Genomic DNA, 10,722 nt, shown 5'->3' with positions numbered 1-10,722 from the left:
TCCAGGGACCCCTTACACTGAGTACCAAAACCAGGGACCCCTCATACTGAGACATCAAATCCAGGTGCCCCTTACACAGAGGCATGAAATCCAGGGACCCCTGACACTGAGGCATCGAATCCAGGTACCCCTTACACTGAGGCATCAAATCCAGGTACCCCTTACACTGAGATATCAAATCCAGGTACCCCTTAAACTGAGACATCGAATCCAGTGAGCCCTTACACTGAGGCATCGAATCCAGGGACCCCTTACACTGAGGCACCAAATCAAGGGAACCCTTTACACTGAGATATCAAATCCAGGGACCCCTTAAACTGACACAGCTAATCCAGGGACCCCTTACATTGAGACACCAAATCCAGGGAACCCTTGCACTGAGACACCCAATCCAGGGACCCCCTTACACTGAGGCACCAAATCCAGGGACCACTTACACTGAGGCATCAAATCCTGGGATCCCTTTACACTGACATATCAAATCAAGAGACCCCTTACACTGAAGCATCGAATCCAGGGAGCACTTACACTGAGACACCAAATCCAGGGACTCTTTACACTGAATCATCAAATCCAAGGACCCCTTCAACTGAGCCATCAAATCCAGTGACCCCTTACACTGAGGCATCAAATCCAGAGACCCCTTACACTGAGACACCAAATCCATGGATCCATGACACTGAGGCATCAAATCCAGGGACCCCTTACACTGAGGCATCAAATCCAGGGACCCGTTACACTGAGGCATCAAATCCTGGGATCCCTTTACACTGACATATCAAATCAAGAGACCCCTTACACTGAAGCATCGAATCCAGGGAGCACTTACACTGAGACACCAAATCCAGGGACTCTTTACACTGAATCATCAAATCCAAGGACCCCTTCAACTGAGCCATCAAATCCAGTGACCCCTTACACTGAGGCATCAAATCCAGAGACCCCTTACACTGAGACACCAAATCCATGGATCCATGACACTGAGGCATCAAATCCAGGGACCCCTTACACTGAGGCATCAAATCCAGGGACCCCTTACACTGAGGCACCAAACCCAGGAACCCCTAACACTGAGGTATCAAATCCAGGGAGCCTTTACACTGAGACACCAAATCCAGGGACTCTTTACACTGAATCATCAAATCCAAGGACCCCTTCAACTGAGCCATCAAATCCAGTGACCCCTTACACTGAGGCATCAAATCCAGAGACCCCTTACACTGAGACACCAAATCCATGGATCCATGACACTGAGGCATCAAATCCAGGGACCCCTTACACTGAGGCATCAAATCCAGGGACCCGTTACACTGAGGCATCAAATCCTGGGATCCCTTTACACTGACATATCAAATCAAGAGACCCCTTACACTGAAGCATCGAATCCAGGGAGCACTTACACTGAGACACCAAATCCAGGGACTCTTTACACTGAATCATCAAATCCAAGGACCCCTTCAACTGAGCCATCAAATCCAGTGACCCCTTACACTGAGGCATCAAATCCAGAGACCCCTTACACTGAGACACCAAATCCATGGATCCATGACACTGAGGCATCAAATCCAGGGACCCCTTACACTGAGGCATCAAATCCAGGGACCCCTTACACTGAGGCACCAAACCCAGGAACCCCTAACACTGAGGTATCAAATCCAGGGAGCCTTTACACTGAGACACCAAATCCAGGGACCCCTTACAATGAGACACCAAATTCAGGCACCCCTTACACTGAGGCACCAAAACCAGGGATCCCTTACACGGAGGGACCAAATCCAGGGACCCCTTAAACTGAGGCACCAAATCCAGTGAGCCCTTACACTGAGACACCCAATCTAGGGACCCCTTGCACTGAGACATCAAATCCAGGGACCCCTTACAATAAGGCACCAAATCCAGGGACCCTCACAATGAGACACCAAATACAGGGATCCCTTACACTGAGGCATCAAATCCAGGGTCCCCTTACACTGAGGCATCAAATCCAGGGACCCCTTACACTGAGACACCAAGTCCAGGGACCCACTACACTGAGTACCAAAACCAGGGACCCCTCATACTGAGACATCAAATCCAGGGGCCCCTTACACAGAGGCATGAAATCCAGGGACCCCTGACACTGAGGCATCGAATCCAGGTACCCCTTACACTGAGGCATCAAATCCAGGCACCCCTTACACTGCGATATCAAATCCAGGGACCCCTTACAGAGGCACCAAATCAAGGGAACCCTTTACACTGAGATATCAAATCCAGGGACCCCTTACACTGACACAGCTAATCCAGGGACCCCTTACATTGAGACACCAAATCCAGGGAACCCTTACACTGAGACACCCAATCCAGGGACCCCCTTACACTGAGGCACCAAATCCAGGGACCACTTACACTGAGGCATCAAATCCTGGGATCCCTTTACACTGACATATCAAATCAAGAGACACCTTACTCTGAAGCATCGAATCCAGGGAGCACTTACACTGAGACACCAAATCCAGGGACTCTTTACACTGAATCTTCAAATCCAAGGACCCCTTCAACTGAGCCATCAAATCCAGTGACCCCTTACACTGAGGCATCAAATCCAGAGACCCCTTACACTGAGACACCAAATCCATGGATCCATGACAATGAGGCATCAAATCCAGGGACCCCTTACACTGAGGCACCAGATCCAGTGACCCCTTATACTGAGGCACCAGATCCAGTTACCCCTGACATTGAGGCATCAAATCCAGGGATCTCTAACAATGAGACACCCAATCCAGGAAACCCTTACACTGAGAGACCCAATCCAGGGAGCCCTTACACTGAGGCAACAAATCCAGGGAGCCCTTACACTGAGATACCCAATCCAGGGACCCCATACAATGAGGCAGCAAATACAGGGACCATTTACACTGAGACATCAAATCCAGTGATCCCTGATACTGATGCATGAAATCCAGTGACCCATTATACTGATGCGTCAAATCCAGTGACCACTTACACTGAAGCATCAAATCCAGGATCCCCTTACTTGATACATTAAATCCAGGGACCCCTTACACAGAGGCATGACATCCAGGGAACCTTACACTGAGGCATCAAATCCAGGGACCCCTTAAACTGAGACACCCAATCCAGGGACCCTTTACACTGAGGCACCAAAACCAGGGACCCCTTTCACTGAGGCATCGAATCCAGGGAGCCCTGACACTGAGGCATCAAATCCAGGGACCACTTACACTGAGGCATCAAATCTAGGGTCCCATTATACTGAGCACCAAAACCAGGGACCCCTTATTCTGAGGCATCAAATCCAGTGACGCTTACACTGAGGCATCAAATCCAGGGACCTCTTACATTGAGACATCACATCCAGGGACCCATTGCACAGACATCAAACCAGAGACCCCTTACACTGAGGCATCAAATCTAGGGAATCTTTACGCTGAGGCACCAAATCCAGGGACCCTTTACACTGAGGCATAAAATCCAGGGACCCCTTACACTGAGACACCAAGTCCAGGGACTCTTTACACTAAATCATCAAATCCAAGGACCCCTTAAACTGAGCCATCAAATCCAGGGACCCCTTACACTGAGGCACCAAATCAAGGGACGCCTTACAATGAGGCAGCAAATCCAGGGACCACTTACACTGAGACATCAAATCCTGGGACCCCTTACACTGAGACATCAAATCCAGTGACCCCTTACACTGAGGCAACAAATTCAGGGAGACCTGACACTGAGACACCAAATCCAGGGACCCCTTGCACTGAGACATCAAATCCAGGGACCACTTACACTGAGGCACCAAATCCAGGGACCCCTCACAATGGCGACACCAAATCCAGGGACCCCTTACTCTGAGGCATCAAATCCAGGGAACCCTTACAATGAGACACCAAATCCTGCGACCACTCAGACTGAGGCATCAATTCCAGCGATCCCTGACACTGAGACACCCAATCCAGGGACCCCTTACACTAGACATCACATCCAGAGACGCCTTACACTGAGACATCAAATCCAGGGACTCCTTACAATGAGGCACCAAATACAGGGACCCCTTACACTGAGGCATCAAATCCAGGGACCCCTTACACTGAGACACCAAATTCATGGAGCCCTTACACTGAGGCATCAAATCCAGGGACCACTTACACTGAGACATCAAATCCAGGCACCCCTTACGCAGAGGCATGAAAGTCAGGGACCCCTTATTCTGAGGCATCGAATCCAGGTACCCATGACACTGAGGCATCAAATCCAGGGAGCCCTTACACTGAGACACCCAATCCAGGGAGCCCTTACACTGAGACATCAAATCCAGGGACCACTTACACTGAGGCATCAAATCCTGGGATCCCTTGCACTGACATATCAAATCAAGAGACCCCTTACACTGAGGCATCAAATCCAGGGACCAGTTGCTGTGAAGCATCAATTCCAGGTACCCTGAGACTGAGGCATCAAATCCAGACAACCCTTAAACTGAGACACCCAATCCAGGGACCCTTTACACTGAGGAACCAAAACCAGGGACCCCTTATACTGAGACATCATATCCACGGACAATTTACACTGAGACATCAAATCCAGGGACCCCTTCCACAAGGCATGAAATCCAGGGACCCCTTACACTGAGGCATCGAATCCAGGGACCCCTTACACTGAGGCATCGAATCCAAGGACCCCTTACACTGAGGCAACAAATCCAGGGACCCCTTACACTGAGACATCAAATCCAGGGACACGTTACACTGAAGAATCGAATCCAGGGAGCACTTACACTGAGTCACCAAATCCAGGGACTCTTTACACTGAATCATCAAATCCAAGGTCCCCTTCAACTGAGCCATCAAATCCAGTGACCCCTTACACTGAGGCATCAAATCCAGGGCCCCCTGACACTGAGACACCAAATCCAGGGATCCCTGACACTGAGGCATCAAATCTAGGGAACCTTTACGCTGAGGCACCAAATCCAGGGACCCTTTACACTGAGGCATAAAATCCAGGGACCCCTTACACTGAGACACCAAATCCAGGGACTCTTTACACTGAATCATCAAATCCAAGGACCCCTTAAACTGAGCCATCAAATCCAGGGACCTCTTACTCTGAGACATCAAATCCCGGGACCCTATAAAATGAGACACCAAATCCAGCGACACCTTACACGAAGACATCAAATCCAGGGACCCCTTACACCGAGGCACCAAATCAAGGGACCCCTTAGACTGAGACACCAGATCCAGTGAGCCCTTACACTGAGGCACCAGATCCAGTGACCCCATACACTGAGGCATCAAATCCAGGGATCCCTTGCAATGAGACACTCAATCCAGGGAACCCTTACGCTGAGACACCCAATCCAGGGACTCCTTACACTGAGACACCAAATCCAGGAACCCCTTACACTGAGGCATCTAATCCAGGGACCCCTTACACTGAGGCATTAAATCCAGGGACCCCTTACACTGAGGCATCAAATCTCGGGAGCCCTTACACTGATGCATCAACTCCAGGGACCAGTTACACTGATACACCAAATCCAGGAACCCCTTACACTGAGGCATCAAATCCAGGGACCCCTTACACTGAGACACCAAATCGAGGGACCCCTTACACTGAAGTATCAAATCCAGGGACCCCTTATACTGAGGCATCAAATCCAGTGAACCCTTCCACTGATACATCAAATCGAGGGACACCTTACACTGAGGCTTCAAATCCAGGGACCCCTTACACTGAGACACCAAATCGAGGGACCCCTCACACTGAGGTATCAAATCCAGGGACCCCTTATACTGAGGCATCAAATCCAGGGAACCTTTACACTGATACATCAAATCGAGGGACATCTTACACTGAGGCTTCAAATCCAGGGACCCCTTACACAGACACCAAATCCAGGCACCCCTTACACTGAGACACCAAATCGAGATTGCCCCTGCAGTGAGGCACCAAATCCATGGACCCCTTATACTGAGGCACAAAATCCAGGGACCCCTTACACTGTGGCATCAAATCCAAGGACCCCTTACACTGAGACACCAAATCGAGGGACCCCCTGCACTGTGGCACCAAATCCAGGGAACCGTTACACTGAGGCACCAAATCCATGGACCCCTTACACTGAGGCACCAAATCCAGGGACCCCTAACACAGAGACACCAAATCCAGGGACCCCTTACACTGAGACACCAGATCCAGGGACCCCATTCACTGAGGCACCAAATCGAGGGACCCCTTACAGTGAGACAGCAAATCCAGGGACCCCTTACACTGAGACACCAAATTCTGGGACCCCTTACACTGAGGCACCAAATCCATGGACCCCTTACACTGAGGCACCAAATCCAGGGACCCCTTACACTGAGACATCAAATCCAGGGACCGCTTACACTGAAGCACCAAATCCAGAGACCTCTTACACTGAGGCATCAAATCCAGTGACCCCTTACATTGAGACATCAAATCCAGGGACCTCTTACACTGAGGCATCAAATCTCGGGAGCCCTTACACTGATGCATCAACTCCAGGGACCAGTTACACCGAGGCACCAAATCGAGGGACCCCTGACACTGAGGCATCAAATCCAGGGAACCCTTAAACTGAGACACCAAATCCAGGAACCCCTTACACTGAGTCATCAAATCCAGGGACCACTAACACTGAGGCTTGAAATCCACGGACCCCTTACACTGAGACACCAAATGGAGGGACCCCTTACACTGAGACACCAAATGGAGGGACCCCTTACTCTGAGACACCAAATCCAGGGACCCTTTACACTTTGGCATCAAATCCAAGGACCCCTTGCACTGAGATACCAAATCCAGGGACCCCTCACACTGAGGCATCAAATCCAGTGACCACTTACAGTGAGACATCAAATTCAGCGACACCTTACACTGAGGCACCAAATCCATGGACCCCTTATACTGAGGAACCAAATCCAGGGACCATTTATACTGAGGCATCAAATCCAGGGACCCCCTACACTGAGGCACTAAATCCAGGGACCCCTTACATGAGGCATCAAATCCATGGACCACTTACACTGAGGCACCAAATCCATGGACCCCTGACACTGAGGCATCACATCCAGGGACCCCTTGCACTGAGACATCAAATCCAGGGAACCCTTACACTGAGAGATCAAATCCAGGGACCTTTTGCACTGAGGCATCAAATCCAGGGACCCCTTGCACTGAGGCAACAAATCCATGGAGCCCTTACAATGAGGCACCAAATCCAGGGAGCCTTTACACTGCAACACCAAATGCAGGGACCCCATTACAGAAGCACCAAATCCAGGGACCCTTTACACTGAGACACCAAATCCAGGGACCCCTTACACTGAGACATCAAATCCAGGGTCCCCTTACACTGAGACATCAAATCCAGGGACCCCTTACACTGAGGCATCAAATCCAGGGAGCCCTGACAGAGACACCAAATCGAGGTACCCCTTACACTGAGGTACCAAATCCAGAGACCCCTCAGACTGAGGCACCAAATCCAGGGACCCCTTGCACTGAGACACAAAATCCAGTGACCCCTTACACTGAGGCACCAAATCCAGGGACCCCTTACACTGAGACATCAAATCCAGGGACCCCTTACACTGAGGCACCAAATCCAGGGACCCCTTACACTGAGACATCAAATCCAGACAGCCCTAAAACGGAAACATCAAATCCAGGGACACCTTACACTGAGACATCAAATCCAGGGACCCCTTACACTGAGAGATCAAATCCAGGGACCCCTTGCACTGAGGCACCAAATCCAGGGAGCCTTTACACTGCGACACAAAATGCAGGGACCCCATTACAGAGGCACCAAATCCAGGGACCCTTTACACTGAGACACGAAATCCAGGGACCCCTTACACTGAGACATCAAATCCAGGGTCCCCTTACTCTGAGACATCATATCCAGCGACCCCTTACACTGAGGCATCAAATCCAGGGACCCCTTACACTGAGGCACAAAATCCAGGGAGCCCAGACAGAGACACCAAATCGAGGTACCAAATCCAGAAACCCCTTAGACTGAGGCACCAAATCCAGGGACCCCTTACACTGAGACATCAAATTCAGGGACCCCTTACACTGAGACATCAAAACCAGGGACCCCTTACACTAAGGCACCAAATCCAGGAACCCCTTACACTGAGACATCAAATCCAGACAGCCCTTACACGGAAACATCAAATCCAGGGACGCCTTACACTGAGGCACCAAATCCAGGGACCCCTTACACTGAGGCATCAAATCCCGGGACCCCTTCCATTGAGGCATCAAATCCAGTGACCCCTTACATTGGGACATCAAATCCAGGGACCCCTTACACTGAGGCACCATTTCCATGGACCCCTTATACTGAGGAACCAAATCGAGGGACCCCCGACACTGAGGCACCAAATCCAGGGACCCCTTACAGTGAGGCATCAAATCCAGGGACCCCTTACACTCAGGCACCAAATCCATGGACCCCTTACACTGTGGCATCAAATCCAAGGACCCATTACACTGCGACACCAAATCGAGGGACCCCCTGCACTGAGTCACCAAATCCTTGGACCCCTTACACTGATGCACCAAATCCAGGGACCCCTTCCACTGAGGCACCAAATCCAGGGACCCCTTACACTGAGACACCCAATCCAGGGACCCCTTACACTGAGGCATCAAATCCAGGGACCCCTTAAACTGAGACACCAAATCGAGCGACCCCTTACACTGAGGCATCAAATCCAGGGACCCCTTACACTGAGGCATCAAATCCAGAGAGCCCTTACACTGAGACACCAAATCGAGGGACCCCTTACACTGAGGCATCAAATCCAGGGACCCCTTACACTGAGACATCAAATCCAGACAGCCCTAAAACGGAAACATCAAATCCAGGGACCCCTTACACTGAGGCATCAAATCCAGTGACCCCTTACATTGAGACATCAAATCCAGGGACCCCTGACACTGAGGCACCAAATCCATGGACCCCTTATACTGAGGAACCAAATCCAGGGACCCGTTACACTGAGACCTCAAATCCAGGGACCCCTTACACTGAGGCATTATCTCCAGGGACCACATACACTGAGGCACCAAATCCAGGGACCCCTTACACTGAGGTACCAAATTCTGGGACCCCTTACACTGAGGCACGAAATCCAGGGACCCCTTACGCTGAGGCGCCAAATCCAGAGACCCCTTCAATGAGGCACCAAATCCTGGGACCCCTTACACTGAGGTACCAAATCCGGGGACCCCTTACACTGAGGCACCAAATCCAGGGATCGCTTACAGTGAGGCATCAAATCCATGGACCCATTACACTAAGACATCAAATCCATGGACCCCTTACACTGAGGCACCAAATCAATGGACCCCTTACACTGAGACACCGAATCCAGGGACCCCTTACACAGAGACACCACATCCACGGACCGCTTACACTGAGGCATCAAAACCAGGGACCCCTTACATTGAGGCATCAAATCCAGGGACCCCTTACACTGAGACACCAAATCCAGGGACCCCTTACACTGAGGCATCAAATCCAGAGATCCCTTATTCTGAGACATCAAATCCAGGGACACCTTACACTGAGGCATCGAATCCAGGGACCACTTACACTGAGACAACAAATCCAGTGACCCCTTCCACTGATTATCAAATCCAGGGACCCCTTACACTGAGACATCAAATCCGGGACCCCTTACACTGAGGCATCTAATCCAGGGACCCCTTACACTGAGGCACCTAATCCAGGGAGCCGTTACACCGAGGCATCAAATCCAGGGGGCCCTGACACTGATGCATCAAATCCAGGGACCTGTTACACTGAGACACCAAATCCAGTAACCCCTTACACTGAGGCATCAAATCCAGGGACCCCTTACACTGAGACACCAAATCCTGCGACCCCTTACACTGAGGCACCAAATCCAGGGACCCCTTACACTGAGGCATCAAATCCAGGGACCCCTTACACTGACACACAAAATGCAGCGACACCTTACACTGAGGCATCAAATCCAGGGACACCTTACACAGCAGCATTAAATCCAGGGATCCCTTGCACTGAGACATCAAATGCAGGGACCCCTTACACTGAGAGATTAAATCCAGGGACCCCTTACACTGAGACATCAAATTCAGGGACCACTTACACTGCGGCATCAAATACAGGGACCCCTTACACTGAGGCACCAAATCAAGGGACCACTCACACTGAGGCATCAAATCGAGGGACTCCTTACACTGAGGCATCAAATCCATGGACCGCTTACACTGAGACATCAAATCCAGTGACCCCTTACACTGAGGCATCAAATCCATGGACTGCTTACACTGAGACATCAAATCCAGGGACCACTTACTCTGAGGCACCAAATCCACTGACCCATTACATTGAGGCACCAAATCCAGGGACCCCTTACACTGAGACATCAAATCCAGCGACCCATTGCACTGAGACACCAAATCCAAGGACTCCTTACACTGAAACATCAAATCCAGGGACCCCTTACACTGAGACACCAAATCCATGGAGCCCTTACACTGAGGCATCTAATCCAGGGACCCCTTACACTGAGGCACAAAATCCAGGGACCCCTTACACTGAGGCATCAAATCTAGGGACCCGTTACACTGAGGCATCAAATCTCGGGAGACCTTACACTGATGCATCAAATCCAGGGACCAGTTACA

This window comes from Pristiophorus japonicus, chromosome 28, assembly GCF_044704955.1.
Source record: "Pristiophorus japonicus isolate sPriJap1 chromosome 28, sPriJap1.hap1, whole genome shotgun sequence".
Lineage (NCBI taxonomy): Eukaryota > Metazoa > Chordata > Chondrichthyes > Pristiophoridae > Pristiophorus > Pristiophorus japonicus.
Note: the sequence above shows the minus strand (reverse complement) of the source record.